This window comes from Anguilla rostrata, chromosome 10, assembly GCF_018555375.3.
Source record: "Anguilla rostrata isolate EN2019 chromosome 10, ASM1855537v3, whole genome shotgun sequence".
Lineage (NCBI taxonomy): Eukaryota > Metazoa > Chordata > Actinopteri > Anguilliformes > Anguillidae > Anguilla > Anguilla rostrata.
Window position 1 is genome coordinate 1,750,001 of NC_057942.1, and position 22,500 is coordinate 1,772,500.

The 22,500-nt window shown below is 48.6% G+C and overlaps 1 long non-coding RNA gene across 4 annotated transcripts; it reads right to left on the minus strand.

The window, feature by feature from the left end:
- Nucleotides 1-10,986: 10,986 nt before the first annotated feature.
- Nucleotides 10,987-17,697, minus strand: LOC135264619 (uncharacterized). Of its 4 annotated transcripts, XR_010332758.1 has the most exons (5): nucleotides 17,321-17,697; nucleotides 16,743-16,829; nucleotides 14,021-14,197; nucleotides 12,305-12,485; nucleotides 10,987-11,323 (listed from the first exon to the last, which is right to left on the minus strand). It is a non-coding gene; the product is annotated as an uncharacterized LOC135264619 (long non-coding RNA). The 4 variants fall into 4 exon arrangements; XR_010332757.1 differs by lacking the exon at nucleotides 14,021-14,197 and having other exon boundaries at nucleotides 12,383-12,485; nucleotides 17,321-17,528; XR_010332756.1 differs by lacking the exon at nucleotides 14,021-14,197 and having other exon boundaries at nucleotides 17,321-17,516.
- Between the last annotated feature and the right edge of the window lie 4,803 nt (nucleotides 17,698-22,500).

A 22,500-nucleotide genomic window follows, 5' to 3' on the forward strand; every position in this document is an offset into this window, starting at 1 on the left:
GCGTTTCCGCGTTTCCGCGTTTCCGCTCTCGTTTTTCCAGTCTGTCTCCGCCGGAGCGCCACGGCAGGAGACCGCCAGAGTTCCTATTTTTATTCCGGTGGAAGTCCTGTTTTTATTACCACTGTGGGGCCCATTCTGTTCCCCTCCCGGTCTTCTGTTTTAAAAAAAAAAACTCCTTTCTCCTCACCCCCCCCCCCGACCATCCCCCCATCCCCCCTCCCTCCTAAAGAACAGATTCTCCTTTCTCTTCGTCGTGCTTTATTTTCTTTAAAAGCGTACGGGTCGAGGATCCGGCGACAGGGCTGGATTCACTGGGGCCTGTAAGCACACGTACGTGAAATCTTTTAACGCAGGCAGAACCAATAACACGGCCGATGGCTGGTCACGGTGTTTGTTTCGCACCGATCGTCGGCTGCGCTGTTAGTTTTGCGCGCGCTAAGCGGTTTTGCATGTGCTAAACAGCCTTCGTGAATTTGGCCCTGATAGTGGGAATCGGGGGATAATTTCACACAAGATATCCTGAACTGGGACTTCCGTTCTATCGCTCTTTCGTCTACAGTACACCACCATGGTTCCTGAAAACATGAAGCAAATAAGAACAATATTATCTCCAAGAGACTGAAAAACATGAACCCCCCCCCCCGCCCCACAAAATATGCACAGCCTTTGCCAGCTTCTTCTTCACGTCATCCCAGTTTTTTATTGCCCTACATTTGAAAGTGTAAGAAATCTTTTTGTTCGAGAAATTGTTTTGACCCCAAGGGAGTGTAAAAACCCCCAATGCCTTTCACGATATTTACGAATCAATTTGCTCCACCGCCCCAATTTTTTTTTTAAGAATACACTTTAAAAACTGTATTACCTATCAAAATGTGTCCCATATATTTAGTGATGCTTAAGTTATTTTATTGCATATGGCTTGTTGGTATTTGCTTCAGTGTGCCACCCTGGGGGGGGTGTTGGGTATCGGGTGTGGGGTGATGGGGGGGGGGGGGGGGTAGGGGGTTCGAGTCTGGCGAGGGGCAGTGACCGGCCTTCATATGTTAATACACAGCACATGTGGCCCCAAAAACGTAGCCCCAGCTTTGGGGATCTGACAGGCCTTCCATTCATTCACCCCGAAACTGGCTCTCTATTCAATCTGATTTCATAGAGGGAGGGGGGAGGGGGGGGCGTAGAGGGGAGAAAAAGGAGGAGGAGGAGGTGGTGAGGGGGATTCTCTGTGTCCTCCTTGGCTTCACGAAAATGGAGGGAAAAAACAATAGTTGTGCAAATGGCTTGGGTCTCCCTAATGCCCTACGGATCCACCCCTTCCCTGGGGGGCCGGGGGGGGGGGGCGGGGGGGCGGGGGGATTGGGAGTGGGGGGTGGGGGGGGTAGGTCAACCTGGACAATGGCTACTTTGATACTAGGACTGTGCAAATGTAAATCAACCAATCGGAAAAAAGACAAAAAAAACAAACCCCAAAAAAGTTTTTTTTTCAACCCCCAAATAGAGACAGCTAGTGGAATTCTTGGCTTGCCTCCCTCCCCCCCCCAAAAAAATAGAAGGGTGAAAGAGAGGGAGATTTTTCCCATTTTCTTTACTTAAGGGGCAGACTAACCAGTTTTGGTTAGTTTTCCAGTGCTATCTTTCGCCTTGGGAATGTTGGCAGGAATGCCTGCTCAGTTCTGTAGGATTTCTGGCTGATTTTCTTTTCTATCTTTCTTTCTTTCTTTCTTTCTTTCTTTCTTCCTTTCTTTCTTTCTTTCCTGCATTTGAACGGTCCTCCCCCACTCTGTTTACTGGACGGGGATGCAGGCTGCAGGCTTCTCCTAAGTCCTTAGAAATCCCAAAAATCGCCGTCAGCTTCGGCTGAAAGTGGATTTTTGGCAGACGGAGAAAACGTTCCAACAGCCCCAACAGTTGCTGTTCCAGAACCTTCCGTAAGCTCAGTCCAATGTTTTTTTTTGGGATAATTCTCATGGGATCATGGCAGACGCCCCTCCACTGCGAGAATGAATGTGACGCGTGATGTATTTTGACGGTGTCCAGAGGTGTCGGCCGTGGTTGCTGTCAGCTGATACTCCTCATTTATTTCACATTTCTCCTGATGCAGATTAGTAAGACACACCAGAGACTACTCTGTCATGTTTGGATGTGCTGAATATGTCTGGCGTTGAGGAGAGGCACTGACGCACACACACACACACACGCACACACATGCACACTCACATACGCACACACACACACACATATACACACACACACATACCACGCACACACGCACACACACACACACATGCATGCACACACACGGACCACACACACGCATGCACACACACCACACGCACACTCACATGCGCACACACACACACACACACACTCATCCCCCCTCCAAAAAGCACACACACATCACCCCCTAAGACGCACGCACACACATTGGTTGCCAGATGGTAACACTGATTATTTAATTTGCTCCCATTTACAGTGGCCACCTTGTCACTCATTTCAGGCAATGAGAAGTTTGGGGGTGAAATGACAGGCATGATTGATTGGTCATGTTGGATCCCCTCTTAATGCTTCCCCTTAAAAAGGGGTGGGGGGTGGGGGGGGGTGCTGAGTTTGGGGGTTTGTGAGGGGCTTGCATGACTGAGGTGAAAAAGACATTCAAAAAAATGAATTAATAAAAGTGAGTGAAAAACCTGCAATGAAATGTCTTTTTCTTTCTAGGTGACCAACTTTTCCTCCTCTTTGCCTTCACCTCTCTTTCCTCCCCCTGCTTCCTATTGGTGTAGCACCCTGTCAAAAAGGATTCCCATTGGTTGTTCCATTTCTCCATAGCTAGGACATTCCAGACTTGTGCACCGAGCAGGTGAAGGCTAACTAGCAGCTACTGTACTTTTACATCGATTTCTGTCATCCGTAAGCGTACTGATGTGCGACGTCTGTAATCATAGATCAGTGTCTTTTCTCTCTCGCCTCCACTTCCTGTTTGGAGCGTTACGGTGGGCTGTAATGCGGCAGCTCGAGGGGTCAAAGGTCAGAGGAAGGAGCGGAGGGTTGGCGGGTCGGAGGGGAGCTGTGAGAGAGTTTGCTTAGCGGTTTTTGGCGGGGTTGTGGTGGTGGTGGTGGTGGTGGGGGGGGGGCACACACACAGAGGGGGCTCTGTTGGAGGTATCTGCGGAAGGAGGCGATGAGGCGGTAGCTTTGTTGCCGAGGCCTGGAGAACAGAGGCGTGTGGAGAGCTCGGTCTGCGGAGGGACGCAGGGACGACGGCGTTTAGGGCCTGTGTCAGGGCCACACAAAGACCGACTGGCGCAGCTCTAAAGGGGGGAGAGGACACTGAGAGCTTCTCTTTGGCTCCATCCTCTGTCCTCTTCTCTCTCTTCTCTCTCTCTCTCTCCCTCCCCCCATTTTTGTCTTTCGTCTCCGCTCACAAAAGGGACTTCAGCCTCATTTCCGGGGGGGGGGGGGGGGGGGGAGGGGTGGGAGGAGAGGGGGTTGGTGAAGAAGAAGGGGCCTTTCTCTCCATCTATCCCTCCATCCGTCCCTCCCCAACACCCTGGATGGAAACGTTGCCGTTAGCCACCATGGCCCCCCCCTCCAAAAAAAAGCCTGGGGTGGGCTCCTGTGAGTGAAGTCCTGGGGAAAAGGGGAGAGGGGGCTGTCTCTACCATTCCCAGTCACCCCCAGCACCCCGTTCACTCCCCTACTCCAAAAACACCCCAAAGCCCATGGGGGTGTTCAGGGATATCATTCAGTAGGGGCTCATCTGTGGATTTCATTGGTAAGAATAGCATGTATGTTTAATAGTAACACTGAAAAAATTGAAAAGAAATGTTATTGAAGATATTTGCAAAAAATAAATGCGAAAATTTTTAAAATGGAATTCTGTTATTCAGATGGATGCATGCAATCATGTATATACAATAGTCATGCTAAAATAAATGAATAGAAATGTTTTATAAGATATAAATTAAAAAAAATGTGTTTCAGGTGAAAACCACAAAAATACATAAGACTATAGGCTTATGTTCAAAACGTGAAATAAATGCAAATTTTTTTTTAATGGAATTCTGTTATTTAAATGTATGCAGAATCATGTATATATTACAGTCATGCTAAAATAAATGAATAGAAATGTATTTGAAGATATTTATAATAAAAGATGTGTTTCAGGTAAAAACCGCAAAAATACATAAGACTATAGGCTTATGTCCAAAACATGAAATAAGTGCGAAAATTTAAAAAATCTAATTCTATTATTCAGATGGATGCACAATCGTGTATATTTAACAGTCAGACTAAAATAAATGAATAGAAATGTATTTGAAGATATTTATAATAAAAGATGTGTTTCAGGTAAAAACCGCAAAAATAAATAAGACTATAGGCTTATGTCCAAAACATGAAATAAATGTGAAATTTTTATAATGAATTGTTTTGATTAGAGATGCAGAATCATGTATATACAATATTCATGCTAAAATAAATGAATAGAAATGTATTATAAGATATGTATAATAAAAAATGTGTTTCAGGTGAAAACCGCAAAAATACATAAGACTATAGGCTTATGTTCAAAACGTGAAATAAATGAAAAAATTTTTTAAATGGAATTCTGTTATTTAGATGTATGCAGAATCGTGTATATATTACAGTCATGCTAAAATAAATGAATAGAAATGTATTTGAAGATATTTATAATAAAAAATGTGTTTCAGGTGAAAACCGCAAAAATACATAAGACTATAGGCTTATGTCCAAAACATGAAATAAATGCGAAAATTTTAAAAATCTAATTCTGTTATTCAGATGGATGCACAATCATGTATATACAATAGTCATGCTAAAATAAATGAATAGAAATGCATTTGAAGATATTTATAATAAAAAATGTGTTTCAGGTGAAAACCGCAAAAATACATAAGACTATAGGCTTATGTCCAAAACATAAAATAAATGCGAAAATTTTATAAATTTTATTCTATGATTTAGATGGATGCAGAATCATGTATATACAATATTCATGCTAAAATAAATGAATAGAAATGTATTTGAAGATATTTATAATAAAAATTGTGTTTCAGGTGAAAACTGCAAAAATACATAAGACTATAGGCTTATGTCTGAAACATGAAATAAATGCGAAAATTTTAAAAATCTAATTCTGTTATTCAGATGGATGCAGAATCATGTATATTTAACAGTCAGACTAAAATAAACGAATAGAAATGTTTTATAAGATATGTATAATAAAAAATGTGTTTCAGTGTAACAAATAAATAAGACTATATAGGCTCATGTCCAAAACATGAAAATAATACATAGACAATAGAAACAGTAAGACATGCAAAATAAGAAATAAATGCAAACATTTTACAATTATTTTTTTATTCAGAGATACAAGAAAGCAAGCACATTTTAAAACAAACATTAAGTAAATGAATGTAAATGTGCTTTAAGACATTCGTGATGAAAAATGTGTTTCAGTGATAAACCAGGAAAATAAATAAGACTATTGACTTATGTCCAGAACATGAAAATAAATGCAGCAGAGCCATTCTGCCTCATCTCCATGCAGTTCAGCTCCCCGCCATCGATTGGTCGGTTTTAAATGGCAGGGCCCGCAGAAGCAGTTTCCCTGGCGAGCCTGTGTATGGCATGGACAGATTAACCCGCTAGAGCCGCCAAGGAGCCGGAATGGAGCCGGAAAGCCAGACAGGCAGGAAGAGTCGCTGTCGGACGCAGCCATTGGACGCCTATAGCTTGTGGGCGGAGTTTGGCTGTTTTTTTTTTTGTCCCGCTTTTCAGATACCTGTGCTGTGGTTGGTAGAAAAACCTGTTCAACAGAAACACGTCAAAATAACAGCAAACGGTATTTAAGCTTATAACCTGGATAAGAGTAAAACCTGTACCAATTTCTGGACCTGTAAAGAGGCAATTACAGGCAATTAGCAGACCTAGGAATGAATAAATGTTTTTTTTTCCACTTACTTGGCTTTTCCTCTCAATGAACGTCAGTGAATGGTCTGGAGACACCCCCCCCCCCCCCCCACGTCAGAATCCAGGGTGCTGAAAGCCCTGAGGAACATCTCCTCCTATCTCTGGGGTCGGGGATATTAGGGGATTATCTCCTGGTCTTATCTGCTTCCTCTCTCCGTGGTCAGGGGTCAAAGTTGATCGCAGGGGTCAAAGGTGAGAGCAGGGCACAGAGGTATGCCACGGCCTCGGCCACAGATTCTGTAGACTCACCAGATACCCCGCTCCTGCATTCCTTCACATCCTCCATCTGCTTTTCATCTACAGGAAGTCCTGTTTGGTAATACCCTGCAGCTACAAAACACCAATTATCACAGTTTTGTGCACAATCTTGGCCCTCGATTCTCAGGAGGCGAAACAGAAGATTGGAGCATTTTATATTCAACGGTCGGTAGAAAGACAGAACTCCAAAGTAATTAATTTAATTCAGTGCCTCAGCAACGGCAGTGACTGGGTAACTGAGTCATCACCAGGTGAAGGTAGTGTAAGAGTTCTAACTGAAATTAAAGGATATACAAACATAGGTGCTCATTGCGAATGTCTGTTAAGATCATTTAGAATCCATAACATAATTTTAAAAACTTGGGATCACTTGGGGTCAAACAAAATGGATGCTTACGTTCTTGTGTGGCGAAAGGCCACAGTGGTGCTAAAAACAACCATAGATTAGAGACCATTTATCGCGAAAATCCCCGTAAGGTGCGAGCCCTCGGGCCCTCGTCCCGGCACGGGGCAGGCAAACGTGGGGGGGGGAAGTCTCGAAAGACGAACAAACGAAACGGAATGATTGCGCTCCCCATGGCTGTTTCTGCCCGCTCCAGTTTCTGAGGCTTCCGAACGGAGGAGTCAGCCGTGACTAACTGGAGCCGAAGAACAATCACCCTGCAAATATGCGCCCGGTCCAGTTCTCCGGCTGACGGAGGATTAGCTTCCTGTCTGAGCAGGTCGCAGGGCTGCAGCTTCCTGTCTGGGCAGGGCCTAGGACCGCGTCTCCCGAGGTGAGGGCACTTCGGTGGGCTGCTCCCCAAGTCATGTGATGCACCCGTGAAGCACGTTTCATGCGCATCTTTTTCATACTTCCTGTAATAAATTACAATACAGCAACAGGGGGTAAAAAAAGCAGCCCCCTCCCCACATACACCCTCCCCCTAAAGAAAATATTGGAAATCTTCCCATTTTCTGAGGCAGCCTGCAGCCAGGAAATAATAATCATTAGCTTGCAGTGCAGAGGGGAAAGGATCGATTGCTCAGGTCTGATTGGCGTTAAGATGTTTCAGCCTTTTTCTCCGACCCCCTCCCACCTCTTAAATCCACCCCACCCCACACCCCCCCATCCCACCAGAGGGAGGGCAACAAGTGCAGAGTCTGTCCCATGTTTCTCAATCCCAAACCATTATTTAACCCTTAAAAGCATAGTTTCTTTTTCGCCAGAGTTCTAGAACTCCATTGATTTCAGTTGCTAGTAGTGATTGTGACATCACCATTAGAACGTTCGGTAAAGAAAGGGTTAAAGGCTGCATGACCTTGGCTACATTTTTAGAAGCGATCAAAATGCACCTACCTCAAGCCAAGCTCTCCCTCCTCCTTCTCCAAAGCCACAGGTGTGTGTGTGTGTGTGTGTGTGTGTGACACGCCCTCCAAGACAATGAGCAAAGGGCACCCGAGTTCAAGTCTGCGACGCATGGACTCAGGTGATCTTTCAACTGGTTCCTTCCCTAGCGTCAGAGGAGAGAAGCACACACATACAGCTGCCACTGCATCTCAGGGGGTAAATACACCTGGGGGTATTATAGACCAGGGGGTAATATACACCTGGGGGTATGTTATAAGCCAAGTGTTTTATTCAGAATAATCTAGATACAGCCGGCCAAGAGGTTCAATTCAGTACCAAAGACCTTCCTCCTCATTCTCTCTTCACACCTGCCCTTCTTCATATAGTTACTTTTTTCCTCATTTCCTAGTCTGACAGTACCTGTGTTTGTCCTGTAAATGGTTCCCGAGGCACAAAGCATGCTGAGAAGAGCGAAAAATAAATCTCCTTCGGATGTCCGCTGAGGTCTGAAATCTTAAAAAACGCAGGACACGGAGGAGGCTGTGCCGATCGCCCGCAAGTACAAGATGTGCACTTATGCGGTTTGGGTTTTTCGAGTTGCCCTTCTACACGCATAGATTTTCAGATGATGTTGTAGAGGGAATCAATTGGACACAGCCAGTACCAGGAATGACGGTCAATCGGTGGAAAGCAGCAGTTAGATGGTATTGGGATATGGATTTTCCTCTTGTCTTCTCCAAACCCCCACCACTATTACTTCTGAAGGTATGGGGGGAGAGAGAGAGAGAGAGGGAGGGAGGAAGAGGGAGAGAGAGAGAGAAAATGGAGATGAGGTGGAGTGTGTGTGTGTGTGTGTGTGTGGTGTATATGCATTTGCAGTAAAAAGGCAATCCACACACTTTAACTCAAGAAAGGAGATCTTGACCTTTGCACACAGAGCCCATTCATTACCGCTGGATATTTACAGGAGCAGCTCCGGTTAAATGCTCTGGCTCAGGGGAGGGAACTGAGGCAGCATTCTACCCGGGAATCGAACCTGCAACCTCTGGGTCACGAGCCCGGTTCTCTAACCCTGACGCTGCGCTCCCGCCCGGAGAGGGAGAGGCGGATGAGAACCTTCGGGGGCGCGGGTCGGGGTGCGAGGGACGCGCCCATGTCTGGCGGGACGACGCCCCGTTCCCTCTCTGCGGAGATCAGCGTCCCCGCTCTCGGAGAAAAGCGCTTTCTCTCCCTCACACGGGCAGCGCCGCAGCAATAAATTACCCAGAAATCCAATGTACATCCCTTTGTTCTCTCCACCAGATAATTCAATTCATTTCAGCCCAGCTTTACATTTCAAATGATGAATGAATTGACTGTGCAATTAAAGAGCCCATGCATTAGAGTACTGCGGCCCTCCCACTCTCTGTGTCTGTCTCTCTCTCACACACACACACACACACACACACACACACACACACACACACAAACATACAATACACACACACACAAACATTATACACACACACAAACATACAACACACACACACACACACAAACATACAATACACACACACACACGCACACACACACGCACGCACACATACAATACACATACACACACGTACAAGCACACACATGCACAAACAAACAAGCAATACACACACACAAACAAAACATTACACACACACACATATACACACACACACACACAAACATACAAACACACACACACACAACATAACACACACACACACACAACACACACACACACACACAAACATACAATACACACACAAACAAACATTACACACACACACGAACACGCACACACACACACACACACACACAAGTAGACACACACACAGAGCTTAAGTGTGGCTTCCGTGGCACTGTGTTTATTTTGTTTTGGCCACAGTGAACAGTTACGGGGAATACTGGCAGAGAAGCTTGGGGAATATCGGCAGTGAAACTCCAGGAATATCACAGTGAAGCTTGGGGAATATCGCAGCAAAGTTCTGGGAATATTGATAGTGAAGCTCATCACACATATTGGCCAAATGTACGCAGACCAGGCGACATGCTTCACAGAACCATTGATTTCCATCTCTCTCCCGAAGCTTCATCATCTTGCTTCTCCTTTCTCTTCTACAACTTTAATGATAATAAAGACGACGAGGACGATGGCATTAATATCAATGCAGCGATGACGACGACAGGGACGGTCATTCTTATTAATATTTTCAGCAGTGCTTCTGTACTCTGCAATATAATTTTACCGTGTTATTGTATGTTGTTGCCGTTGCTAATTCAGCTACTTCTAATCCTGCGTAACAGTATACCGGCATAACAACAGCGCTTGTTCTCGCATCGCACAAGTTCCTCCTCAGGTAATGGCTGCGGCAGGGACGTCATCGGCGCCGTTTGAAAAGGAGAAGAGGACGCGTTCTCAGCCGCGCGGCGAGTATCACACGAAAGAAACGCGCTCGGAATGCGGTGGAGCCGCATTCTGTTTACAGCAGAACAGCGTCGCGTCGCCACGCGGACGGACTTTTCACCCCGGGAGTCACGGTCGCCGGCGTCTTCAGAACACACGCCCCCGCCGAACACGAGCGGCACCCGCCAGGAGGTCACACGGCACTCCCGCGTTCCGACGGACACATTGCAAGGCCGTCGGATCCACATTTTTTTTTTTAAAAATGTGCGTCGCGTGTATGACAAGCTGGGACAAGTCCGCCAAAAACATTTAAAGTTTCAAGTTCAGGTCTTTAGTGTCACTTTCACTGTAAGGTAAAAAATGCCTCTATATTCTAGTTACGGGGCAGATATTAAAAAAGATGACCTCTCTCAGACCTTGCTCTCCCCCCCCCCCACCACCCTACTCCCCCAACTCCACTTCCCCAGTCCCCGTAACTGACCCTTCTGTCTGGGACGTCCTGCAGCTTGACAAATGTTTGCTCTACAACATCCGGTCTGAGTCTCTTTAAATTTGCGCTTGGTCTCTGTCTGCCTCTGGGGGGAAGCTGGCCAATCAGGGAGTGGAGCGGAGGGAGAGGGGCGGACCGTACGGCTGTACGGCTGTGACCTGTTGTGCAGGATCTGTTCTGGAGTGTAGAGGTGACCTTACTGGACAGGTGCAGGTGCACCAAACCCAGGGGTGCCAGAAAAAAGGGGGGTGGGGGTCTAGGGGGGCAGCACTTTAGATTTTTGTGCCTGCAAGTCTCTCAATTTAGCACTCAATATTCAAGTGTTATATGTATAGTGTTTTATATTAATTTCTTATCTTTACAAATTAATTGACAGATGTTGCCCAACCTGACCCCTATTACAAATACTCAGTTCGAACATGGAGTTACGTATAACTGACCCAAAATTCTGTGACCAGAGCCAATCCCGTTGCGACCACAGGAGAGAGTTCCATTACTGATTCCATTTCCTGTGAGGGAGGGGGATTCACGGGGGGCCCGGCCCCGTCGTCCCGCGAGGACAGCGGGTGCTCCAGAAGGAGCGGGCGTCCCAGGACGGGCCTGACTGTGGCCCGGTGGAGGAGGTCCTCGGCTGATTAACGGGGTGCTTGTACAGGGAGCCCCTGAAACAAAAGCGAAAGAGTAGAGGGGAGATAAGGCCCCCGCCCCACTCCAGCCCGCCCCCCCCATCATCCCTCTTCCCCTAATGACCTCTCCTGTCCGTGTGTAACGCGGCGGGGCCGCGGGGGGGTGCAGGGGTGGGGGGGCGGTGCAGAAACAGCGGCTGACACGCACATCCATTCTGTAAATGAAGAGAGATCATTGTGAGTCTCCATTCCCTGCCCCCCCCACCCCCACCCCATCCACTCCGCACACTCAACAATAAAAAAAATAAATAAATAAAATAAAAATAAAAATGTATGACCTGCCCAAAATATGGACGATGCCATTACTGAGGTAATTTAAATGGCTTCTGGTATTCTAGCGCCAGGCAGCTAAACGTGGCGTGCACGTGGAGCGAGAAGAGGTGCGCACGAGAGGGAGAGGACACGTGTAAAAATGCGACTGTAAAAATGCGATAATTAGTGTATTGTGGGAGAGGCGTTACAGTAACGTACAGGCACACGGCCTGCGCGCTCCAGTGTTTGGGAGGAGCGAAAGAGGGTACAGTTTCAGGTGCCACAGTCTGAGCAAAGAGAAACGCGCAGGAGGGTGTGTGTGTGTTTCGGGGGGGAGGGGGTGGCGGGTGGTGTGTGTGAGGAGGGGCTGAGTAAAGAGTCACCCGGGTGTGTGTGTTGTGTGTGTGTGTGTGTGTGTGTGTGTGAGAGGGCTGAGTAAAGAGTAAACACGCAGGGTGTGTGTGTGGGTGTGTGTGTGTAGTGTGTGTGTGTGTGTGAGAGGGCTGAGTAAAGAGTAAATGGGGTCGTGGTGCGTGCGGCGGCGGGTGGTGTGTGTGTGTGTGTGTGGGTGTGTGTGTGTGTGGGAGGGCGGAGTAATTGCTCAGTGAGAGTACGAGTCATTGAGTGAATGGCTGTTGTGTTTGCACATAAAACACTCTCAGCACTCTGGCATGCAGAAGGACCGGAAGTCTTGGAATCTCGAATGTCACTCCAGGGAAAAATGTTCTTTTTAAAAAAAAAAAAAAGCCGTGGGGTTGGGGGTGTGGGGGGAAATTCCTGGGATATTTGCACACATGCCCAACACGAGGTAAACCCCAACACTGCTCTCTATAACCTTAAAGTACACACTGACAAGGTGTGCAAGAAAACTAAGAGCACTGTGCCTCAAACAGGATTTCGGTTGTGCGGTGGTTAGCACTGGTGCCTTGTAAAAAGGAGGTTGCGGGTTTGAGTCCACGTGCCCACATGGAGTTAATGCAGGTGCTCCGGTTTCCTCCCACAGTACAAAGCCTGTGGACTGCAGGGCTCACTTGCACAAGAGCTGTCAATCACAGCGCAATTAACCTGAATAAATAAAGGTTACAGAAAAAAAAGCAGTTAATTAGGCCCTCAACATACAAAACTCTAGATGTTCAGGTTACGGTTTTTTAAAATCACTCTCAGCTAGTGAAAAACCAACACCTTTATCACTGCCACATTTACAAATAGTAACAATAGCGCCATTTACAGTGTTAATGATACTAACGTTAACGATATTAATAATAATAATTACAGCGTCTCAGGTTGGCCCCTGTGCAGAGAGCAGGCTGTATTGTGACAGGACGGGTCACAGTTGGCCTAATCCCGGCTTCCTCAGTTGGACAGGGATACGTCCCGGGCTGTCGGGACTCTTCATCGCAGTAATAATAACGCTGACAGCTGAGATAGCGCAGATGACAGATTTACGCGCCGGGCGCCGCGTCCGCTTCCGAGAGCGCGCGTGAGCGCGGAGCTAAACCGGAGATCTCCGGCCGCTGTTCTCCCAGCGTGATGCACGCGCTGCTCTCTCCCGACACTGAGCTGTCCTGAGACGCTGTTCACACCGCACGCCGCACGCCAGGGCACTCCCGAAGCCAGACTCACAGAACGGGTCCGTACGAGACCGGAGAACTTTCATGATAAAGTGGAATCTGCTGTGGTCTTCTTGGGAGTTGGGGGTAATGCTGGTGGTACAGTCTGTTTGTCTGTGTGTGTGTGTGTGTGTGTAGATACAAGTCCATGTGTGGGTGTATTTCTGGGTGCGTGTGTGCTTGTGGTTGTCAATATGTGCATGTGTGTGTATTTGCGTTCATCTGTGTGCGTGTGCGTGCATGTTTATGTGTGTGTGTACAGATGTGTGTGTGTGTTTGAGGAGTATGATGAGACCAAGCATTGCAGCTAACTACGCGACGCAGCGCGCCCCGTATCTTAGCAACATGGGCAAACGGCCCGCAGGTCCTACAGGATGGAGACGCTCCGGTCTGACATGGGGGGGAGGGGGGGGGGTCAGGATGTGAGCAGCCCATCCTGCCCTGACAGGGAGGGGAACGCCACTGTCAAAAACATCAGATTTCATTCCGGATCTTTGTCTTTCCCCCCTAAAGGCAAACGGGTTTGTAAAGGCAGGCTAGATACTGAGAGAGAGAGAGATGGTGGGAGGGAGGGAAGGAGAGAAAGAAAGAGAGACAGACAGAGGGGGAGGGAGAGAGAGAGAGGGAGGGAGGGTGGGCGAGAGATGGATGGAGGGAGGGAGAGAGAGAAAGAGCAAGAGAGCTAAGGAGGGAGAGAGAGAGAGAGAGAGGGAGAGAGAGACATGACACATCACCTGGGCAGGATCAAACAGTCCCCCACGGTCAGCACACACACATCCTCACACTCTACTGTACAGCACTGAAAGCAGGAAAAGGAGGTTGCACAATCAGTGTGCCCCCCCCTCCCCCCCAAATGAAGAACAAACAGGAAACGGCACACGGGTGAGAGCGCCAGGAGGGATCGCGGGGGGGGGAGGGGGGTGCATAGTCTGACCTTCTTGCTCTTGCAACACATCTCTCTTACCAAACGGCACCTTCAGAGTAACTCACCAGCCACTCCGCACAGAGCCCCGCGTCGCTGCAGGCTAACGCCTTTCAGCAGTCCTGAAGCAGCACCGGCTCGCGCAGCAGCTAACCAGGCCCCCCCGGAAACACGCGCCGGGTTCCAGGGGTTCCTAGGCCTCTCTGCTCGTTTTTAACAAGCCATGTGTGTGATTTTTAGCTGAGCTGAAATTTTAATAAATCTATTGATATACTGTGGCCCCCTCCTCAACACTTTCATATGACCCACATTTGACCTTTTGGATAATATTCAAAAGGATGCCACAGGCATTTTAAGATCTCGCACATTACAGCAGTGAATACAGTTAAGATGGTCAGTCAGCTGCAGTTATTTCCCGAGACGGTAGAAGGAGAGAGCGGTATAAACACACGGCGCTCTCTCTCTCTCTCTCTCTCTCTCTCTCTCTCTCTGTTCACACAGCTTAACCCCACTCAACCCTCAGACCATTCATCACCGCAGAGTGCCTGGCAGGTGAACTGTAGACTGGGCTTGCCAGAGCTAGCTCTCTCTCTCTCTCTTCCTCCCTCTCGCTCCTGCTCTCTCTCTCTCTTCCTCCCTCTCGCTCCTGCTCTCTCTCTCTCTCCTCCTCCCTCCCCCCACTCTCTCTCTCTACAGGTAAGTAACAGGGATAGCAGCCAACTTACAATTAAACCATCGGTGCAATTATGCCATTTTATAATGTAATAATTCAGAATTATACACATAATGTAAGAATTAATATAATAATTCTGTGTCCCTTTTTCTCTAGTATGTAGCCATACGACTTTCCCCCCCTCTCTTCCTCCTCTCCGTTTCTCTTCCTCTTCCTCCCGGTCCCAGACTCTCCCGTTACCCGGCCCGTGGGCCACGCTGGTAAATCATTCAGGCGCTACCCGGGTCGCGGGTTCGAGTTTCTGCGGCGGTCTGGCGGATTGGGGCGCCGCCTGTTATCTTAGATACGCCCCTGTGCTCTGCGTCCAAACTCATCTTTAATTCACCCGCGGCGTTCAGGACCGCTAACCAGCGATTCATCCAGTGCTGCTGGAGCCGTGTTACAGAGCTAGCAAATCGCCATGACCCCGTTACAGCGCACTAACAAACCGCCATGACCGCGTTACAGAGCGCTAACAAACCACCATGACCCCGTTACAGCGCACTAACAAACCACCATGACCGCGTTACAGAGCTACAAACTGCCATGACCCGTTACAGGCGACTAACAAACCGCCATGACTGCTTATAGAGCGCTAACAAACCACCATGACCCCGTTACAGCGCCTACAAACCACCATGACCGCGTTACAGAGCTAGCAAACTGCCATGACCCCGTTACAGCGCACTAACAAACCGCCATGACTGCATTATAGAGCGCTAGCAAACCGCCATGACCCCGTTACAGCGCACTAACAAACCACCATGACCGCGTTACAGAGCTAGCAAACTGCCATGACCCCGTTACAGCGCACTAACAAACCGCCATGACTGCATTATAGAGCGCTAGCAAACCGCCATGACCGCGTTACAGAGCGCTAACAAACCACCATGACCCCGTTACAGTGCTAGCAAACCGCCATGACCCCGTTACAGTGCTAGCAAACCGCCATGACCGCGTTACAAAGCTAGCAAACCGCCATGACCCCGTTACAGTGCTAGCAAACCGCCATGACCCCGTTACAGTGCTAGCAAACCGCCATGACCCCGTTACAGTGCTAGCAAACCACCATGACCGCGTTACAGTGCTAGCAAACCGCCATGACCGCGTTACAGAGCTAGCAAACCGCCATGACCCCGTTACAGCACTAGCAATCCGCCATGACCCCGTTACAGCACTAGCAAACCACCATGACTGCGTTATAGAGTGCTAACAAACCACCATGACCGCGTTACAGAGCTAGCAAACCGCCCTGACTGCGTTACAGAGCGCTAGCAAACCGCCATCAGCGCGTTACAGAGCGCTAGCAAACCGCCATGACCCCGTTACAGCGCGCTAGCAAACCGCCATGACCGCTGGGGGCAGACTCAGGTCACAGTGTTAGTAAAGCCACTGCAGAAACAACAAACAGAAAGCTCTCCTGCGTTTCGCTTAGTTCCCCTTGGCTGAAGTGGCACTTTCAGAAACAAAAGGCCACTTTCACATGAAAAGGGGAATTGCTGGGGTGCTGCCCAGTGAACAGGGGGGCCTGCACGGGGACCCTAATACTCTGGAAGCACGAGGCTCGTGTGACTGGCTGTTTGAGGCCTGGTCCGCACGTCTTTCCGGAATCTTCTGTTCCGCGGCGTGCGGCTTGCGCTTAATGATCAGGCCCCGAGCACCTGGGCTTCTGGAGAGGATTTACTGCCCTTAATTTATCCTGTAATGAGGTGGGGGGGTAGGGGGTAGGGGCCCGTTTCAGGGAGACGGACTGTTTCGGCTTTTTGGAAACACATGTTGCTGCTTTGCTGTGATCCTTTTGAGGCACTTTCACTCCTAGCCAGTTTGGGAGACTTTTTGGGAGTTGGGTTTTACCCGCAGGTACACCTGACCCACCTGTATACACCATACACCTGTAAACCGGACACACCTGTACACCTGACCCACCTGTATACATGACCCAGCTGTATACCTAGCTCACCTGTATAGCTAGCCCACCTGTAAACCTGACACACCTCTATGCCTAGCTCACGTGTATACATAACCCACCTGTATGCTAGCTCACCTGTATTCCTTACACGCCTGTAAACTTGACCCACCTGTATAGCCGGCCACAGATACCTGCCCATTCAGGTTCTATTGCAGTGGAACAGACAGGGTGGTCAGTATGATGTTTACGCAAACTTCTGTGAAAATACAGTAATAAAACATCTCAGTCCCTAATTTAATTATTTCCTTGGTCAAATAATTTTTAAAAACACTTCAGCCATATACAACTTGTAAGAAGTACGTTATGAGATATAAGTGCAGGAATTGCTACATTATTTCTACAGCATGGACACAATGCTAACCCAAGAATAGCATAAGCACAATAGCGTAGCATAGCTTTGATTCAGGTTCAGCATCAGGAGGCCTGGCAAACAACACAGCTAAGGCAAGGTGAGCAAACACAGCACAGCCAGAGAACAAATAATTAAATACAATAAATATAAATATTCAAATGAACACAATTGTCCTTCCATAATCGCCCTCCCAACAGTTCAGTATCCAAGACAACACAACTTGCTTCCTAGATAATCAAAAGTAAGGATCCCACCAAAAGTTGTATCGCCAAACAAAAAGCACATGAACAGGTAATTAAAACTCAGTTTAAACAAAAAGATAACACAAAGCTCACCGGCTCTTCTTTCCAGTTGGGTCTTGTGTGACCTCCCCTAAGAAAGCCAAGTCCAAATAAGGTGAGGTTTATTTTATATCTAGGTGCAAAACTGTAAGAGATAAACAGTTACAAACTATTTTTACCAGCTAGCGGCAGCCATTTTGCTCTTCGAGCGGCCATCTTCTTCCTCTCTAAATAATGACCACTTCCTCTCTCAGGTAAGCCACACCTGAGTCTTAAAGGCACAGTGCACAATTTAATTTCACTCGATTTCAAACAGTAAAAGGCCATGCAGAAACACGGCAGAGGGCATGTACATAATTCAAGGTCACACGAATGCATCATTTTAAAAAATATTTTCACCAATAATCCGAATCAAGTTAGTTTTGCTTATTAACGTGTTTTGTTGAAAATTTTCAGGGATTTGTAAGAGGAGTGTTTTCAGTGTCTGAAGAGTCAAAATATTTCAAATATGTGGTTGACGCAGTTCTTTAAATTTCACAATAAACAAAAATACCTTTGTTTAGACACACCTGGAGGTTCTGAAGCGTTCTGTAAAGACACCTGGAGGTTCTGAATGTTCTGTGAACACCTGGAGGTTCTGAATGTTCTGTGAACACACCTGGAGGTTCTGAATGTTCTGCAAAGACACCTGGAGGTTCTGAATGTTCTGTGAACACACCTGGAGGTTCTGAATGTTCTGTGAACACACCTGGAGGTTCTGAATGTTCTGTGAACACCTGGAGGTTCCTTAAACTGCTGAACCTATCTGGCTGGCAGAGTACCGCAGCAGTATTTCGCAATATCGTAATATTCTTCTGAAACGTGCGGCTGCATCCTTCCGTCCATTTATTTTGATTTTCCCAGACTTTTCTGCTGTGGAAGACTTTTGTATGTGCTCGAGTTTACAGAACTGACCTCATCAATCAAATTAACCCGGGGATTCTGGGACATATGACAAGGAGCCCAGGCTATGCTATGTTTAGGTGGAGGTGGCGGTTGAGGAAGGGCTGGAGGTAGGGGTGGGGGTGGAGGTGGACGCAGTGTGTTATTTCAGATGGCTGTTGGGTCGTGTGTTAAAATGGACAATGAGACTCCAGGCGCTGGGGAAGCGGAGCCTTGCGAGCCGTGTTTTCGGTTAGCGATATGAGTGGCGGAGCAGCCATGGATTTGGATGCAGGCCTGCTGGATCACACCGCTCTGTGAGAGTCTGTGCATGTACACATCACCATGGTAACCTGAATAATATGAATCAGATCAGTGCAGTCAGACTATAATAATAATAATAATAATAATAATAATAATAATAATAATCATAATATAATGTTGATAATGATTATGCTGATGGTGTTGATGATGCTGATGATGATTATATTATGATTATGATCAATTTTAATTCTCAGAATGATCTCTGAAAAACATCAGATACATCATGTTGGTTTCAAGTGGACTTGGCAGTAATGGAATCCAGTCACATCACATGACAGGGAAAACGCCTGCCCAAGTGCATGCTGGGATCACAGCAGTTTCCTCTAGTCTGTGAAAGGCTCGAAAATAGGAAGGGAGGAGAGGGGAAATTTGGAATGGGAACAGACCAAAAAAAAAAAAAAATCATCCTCAAACTCCCGGAAAGAGTTCAGGTCTGGCCTGAACAGGTTTGAACCGACCCAAACCGGCTTTTTAAGAATGGTGCGCTAAGTTTTTTCTTCTTCTGCATTCCAATCGGAAACCCATTTTTAACTCTGCCTGTCTGTCTCTCCAGCTCTCTTTGTTGTTGAAACAGTTGCTCCTGATTAGGGTTCTGTCAGAAGCTCGGGGGGCGGGGGTGGGGGTGGAGGTGGGGGGAGAGGGGAGGGGGGGCATCAATGCCACAAATAGCTTTTCACTTCTCCGTTTTCTTCCTTTTCTCTTTTCCCTGCCTCTTCCCACTTCCTCCTCCCCTCCCTCCCCTCCCTCCCCTCCCTCCCTTCCCCCCCATCTGCAGGTTGACCTCTGCTGATCCCCTCTCTGATTTCTCCTCTTTCAAAGGCCTGGGGCCGTCCGTAATTGGAGGGGATGTGACGGGCGGGGGCCCCTGGTTGGGGTGTGGAGGCCCAGAGTGCCGGCTGGGGGTCGTGGGGAGACCGTCTCTCCCTGACGTGCAGACTTTCGGCCTGTACCTCCCAGCCCTGCACCTCCCCGCGCTGACCTCCCAGTGCTGACCAAGCTCGGGGCTGCCCGCTCACAAACGCAGTAACGCTACTCGGTGCTTTCCCAAACGCTCACATACTCAGTAACGCCACACGGTGCTTTCCCAAACGCTCACAAACACAGTAACGCCACACGGTGCTTTCCCAAACGCTCTCAAACGCAGTAACGCCACACGGTGCTTTCCCAAACGCTCACAAACGCAGTAACGCCACACGGTGCTTTCCCAAACGCTCTCAAACGCAGTAACGCCACACGGTGCTTTCCCAAACGCTCACAAACGCAGTAACCCCACACGGTGCTTTCCCAAACGCTCTCAAACGCAGTAACGCCACACGGTGCTTTCCCAAAGTCTGTGTCTTTAAACCGGCAGGGTGCTGCTAATGCACATCCAGAGTTTGAGATCATGGCCGGGATCTCCTGCTTCAGTCCTGGAGGGGCAAAGGATCTGCAGGTTTAACTTCAGTCTTGTCCTCCCTCTACGAATGAACACCACCGTTCCTGTTCTCCGTGTGTGTGTGTGTTTTTTTGTGAGTGTGAGTGTGTGTGTGTGTGTGTTTGAGGGTCCTCAATGTGCATGACATGTGCAAGTACTTCCAGACAGCAGGGGTAGATTGGGGGAGGGGGGTAGATTGGGGGAGGGCAGGGTCTCTGCTGGCCGAAACCCGACCTGGGTCAGAAGCCAGCCGCTGGGGAAGAGCTAGCAGTCATCGGTGGTCTGACATCGTCCAGAAAATCCGCGAATCCCCCCGCTGCTCGATTCCCTCGCCCCTTGTTCTCCGCTATTAAAGAAATGCAGACGGGCCCAACTGAACGACAGACCGAGCCTCCTTCTCTCCTTCCTTCCCTCCCCCGTTCAGTTGCTCAGGCTTAACTGGGCTGGGGGCCTCATTTGCAGAGTGCTGGCCTATGATTAATTAATCTCCGAAACAAGCCGTCCCTGACTGAATTATTCATCCGGGTCTAGGTCTGTAATTTCTCCCCCCTCCCCCCGTTGGTTTTTTGGGGGGTAGAGCGTGGAGCCGGGTCTGCAGGGTGAGCTGACGTGGTCCACAGCCCATGTCATTAAATAACAGCAGCCCAATTTGGCTTAAGCCAAGCGTAGGAGGCTGGGGGCCCCATGAGGGGGGTGGGGGGGGTGCAATCCGTGGGGGTATTTGCATAGGCTGGAGCGAGGTGTGAATTACTATCCCACAACCCCCCCCCCCCCCCCCCCGCCCTCTTCCTCTGGACCGAGGCAGGACCAAGGCTGGAGGTGAAATGGAAAAATGAATGCCCCCCCCACCCCCTCCTCCCCACCCCATGTTCTCAGTGAGTCATTTAGCAGCCCCCCGCCCCCCCCCCCCCCCGGTCTCGTGCTCAGTCTGATAGGTTACTTTCCTGGGGAAGCTGGAAGCGGTGCACACTGAGGTTCCCGTGGAGATTTGGAGATTTCCCCGTCCGCTCACCAGCGTTCCACACGGCTGGGTCTGAAACGCAGGGTCAGCATAAACCCACACGACCAGCGGCACGCGACCCCCTCTCTCTCTCTACCTCTCTATCGCTACCTCTCTCACTCTCCCCTTCTCTCTCTACCTCTCTATCTCTCTCTCTCTGCCTCTCTCTATCTCGCTCTCTCTCTCTCCCTCTCTCTTCCCCTCTGTCTCTCTCTCTCTCCCTCTCTCTCTCTCTCTCTACTCTCCTCTCTCATCTCCCTCTCTCTCTACCCTCTCTCATCTCTCCTCTCTCTCTATCTCTACCCTCTCTCTCTCTCTCACCTCTCTCTCTCTCTCCTCTATCTCTCTTCTCTCCTCTCTCTCTCTCTCTTCTTCTCTCTCTCTCTCCCTCTTCTTCCCCTCTATCTTCCTCTCTTCTCTCCTCCTCTCTCTCTCTCCCCTCTCTCTTTTCCCTCTCTGTTCTCTCTTATCTTTCTCACTCTTTCTTATTCCATCTCTCTACTTCTAGACCTCTTCTGTAGTCTTCTGCTCTCTCTTTCTATCTGTCTATCTCCCCCCCTCTATGGTGGGGTTATGGTGGGGGTTGGGTTGGCATGAAGCGAACTGGGAGGAGTAGAAAGAGAAGCTTTCCTGGTGGGGGGGGTGGGGGGGGTTAGGGGGTGGGGGTGGTAGCTCGCAGAGACAGTGAGGACAGAGCAGAGGAAGGAGAGGAGAGAAGAGGTCGGAGGTGGGGCGGAGCTTGGAGGACTGAGGATAGAAGGATAGAGGGGTGAAAGGATGGAGAGATAGGGGTAGAAGGTTCATCCAGACACCCACACCTCCCCCCCCACCCCGGAAATGTGCATGATGCTTTCCTCTCCGTTTTTCCACATTGTAGTGGTCAGCCGGACAGAAGGAATGTCCAGAATTTTCAGGGTCCTAAGAGAGAGAGAGAGAGACGGAGAGAGAGAAAGCGGGGTCTGTAGAGGGTGGTCTGTTGTCACTCAAGGGCCTACAGTCTGACGCTCTCACATGGACACAAAGAAACCCTTGTCTGTCTTCTTCTGTCTGTCTCCTTTTCTTATTATTTTTCATGGATTGGATGGATTGTGGCTTCTCTAGGAAAGTAACGGGAAGGGAAGGAGCGAATAACTGGCCAGAGAGGAGATTGTATAAGTCTTAATTAGTTTCTGGGGATTAAAACTGATGCAGATTTAGCAGAGTGGTGGGGGGGGGGGGGGGATTTGGGTGCAATCGACTTGCAAAACGATTATATTATGCGTAGGTGTAAATTGGGGTTAATACCTGAGATAAAACAAACGGCTTAAAAATTCCCAAATTGCTTTCTGCCGCGTGGGGATTTATCCGAATGCTAATTATCAATAATGCAAAAAGCGTTTTCATACAGTCTGAGTAAGTAACTCTTCCGGCTATTTGTTCAGACGCCGAGCATGTGCTGTAATTACGCTCGCTTTCACACCGCCAGGCGTTCGGGGGCCGGTCGGAAAATCCGGAAAATGCGGAAAACTGACAGAGCGCTCCGTTGTGGAGCAAGGCCTCGAGGGCCGGATCCACGGGATTATGAAGTTAATATGA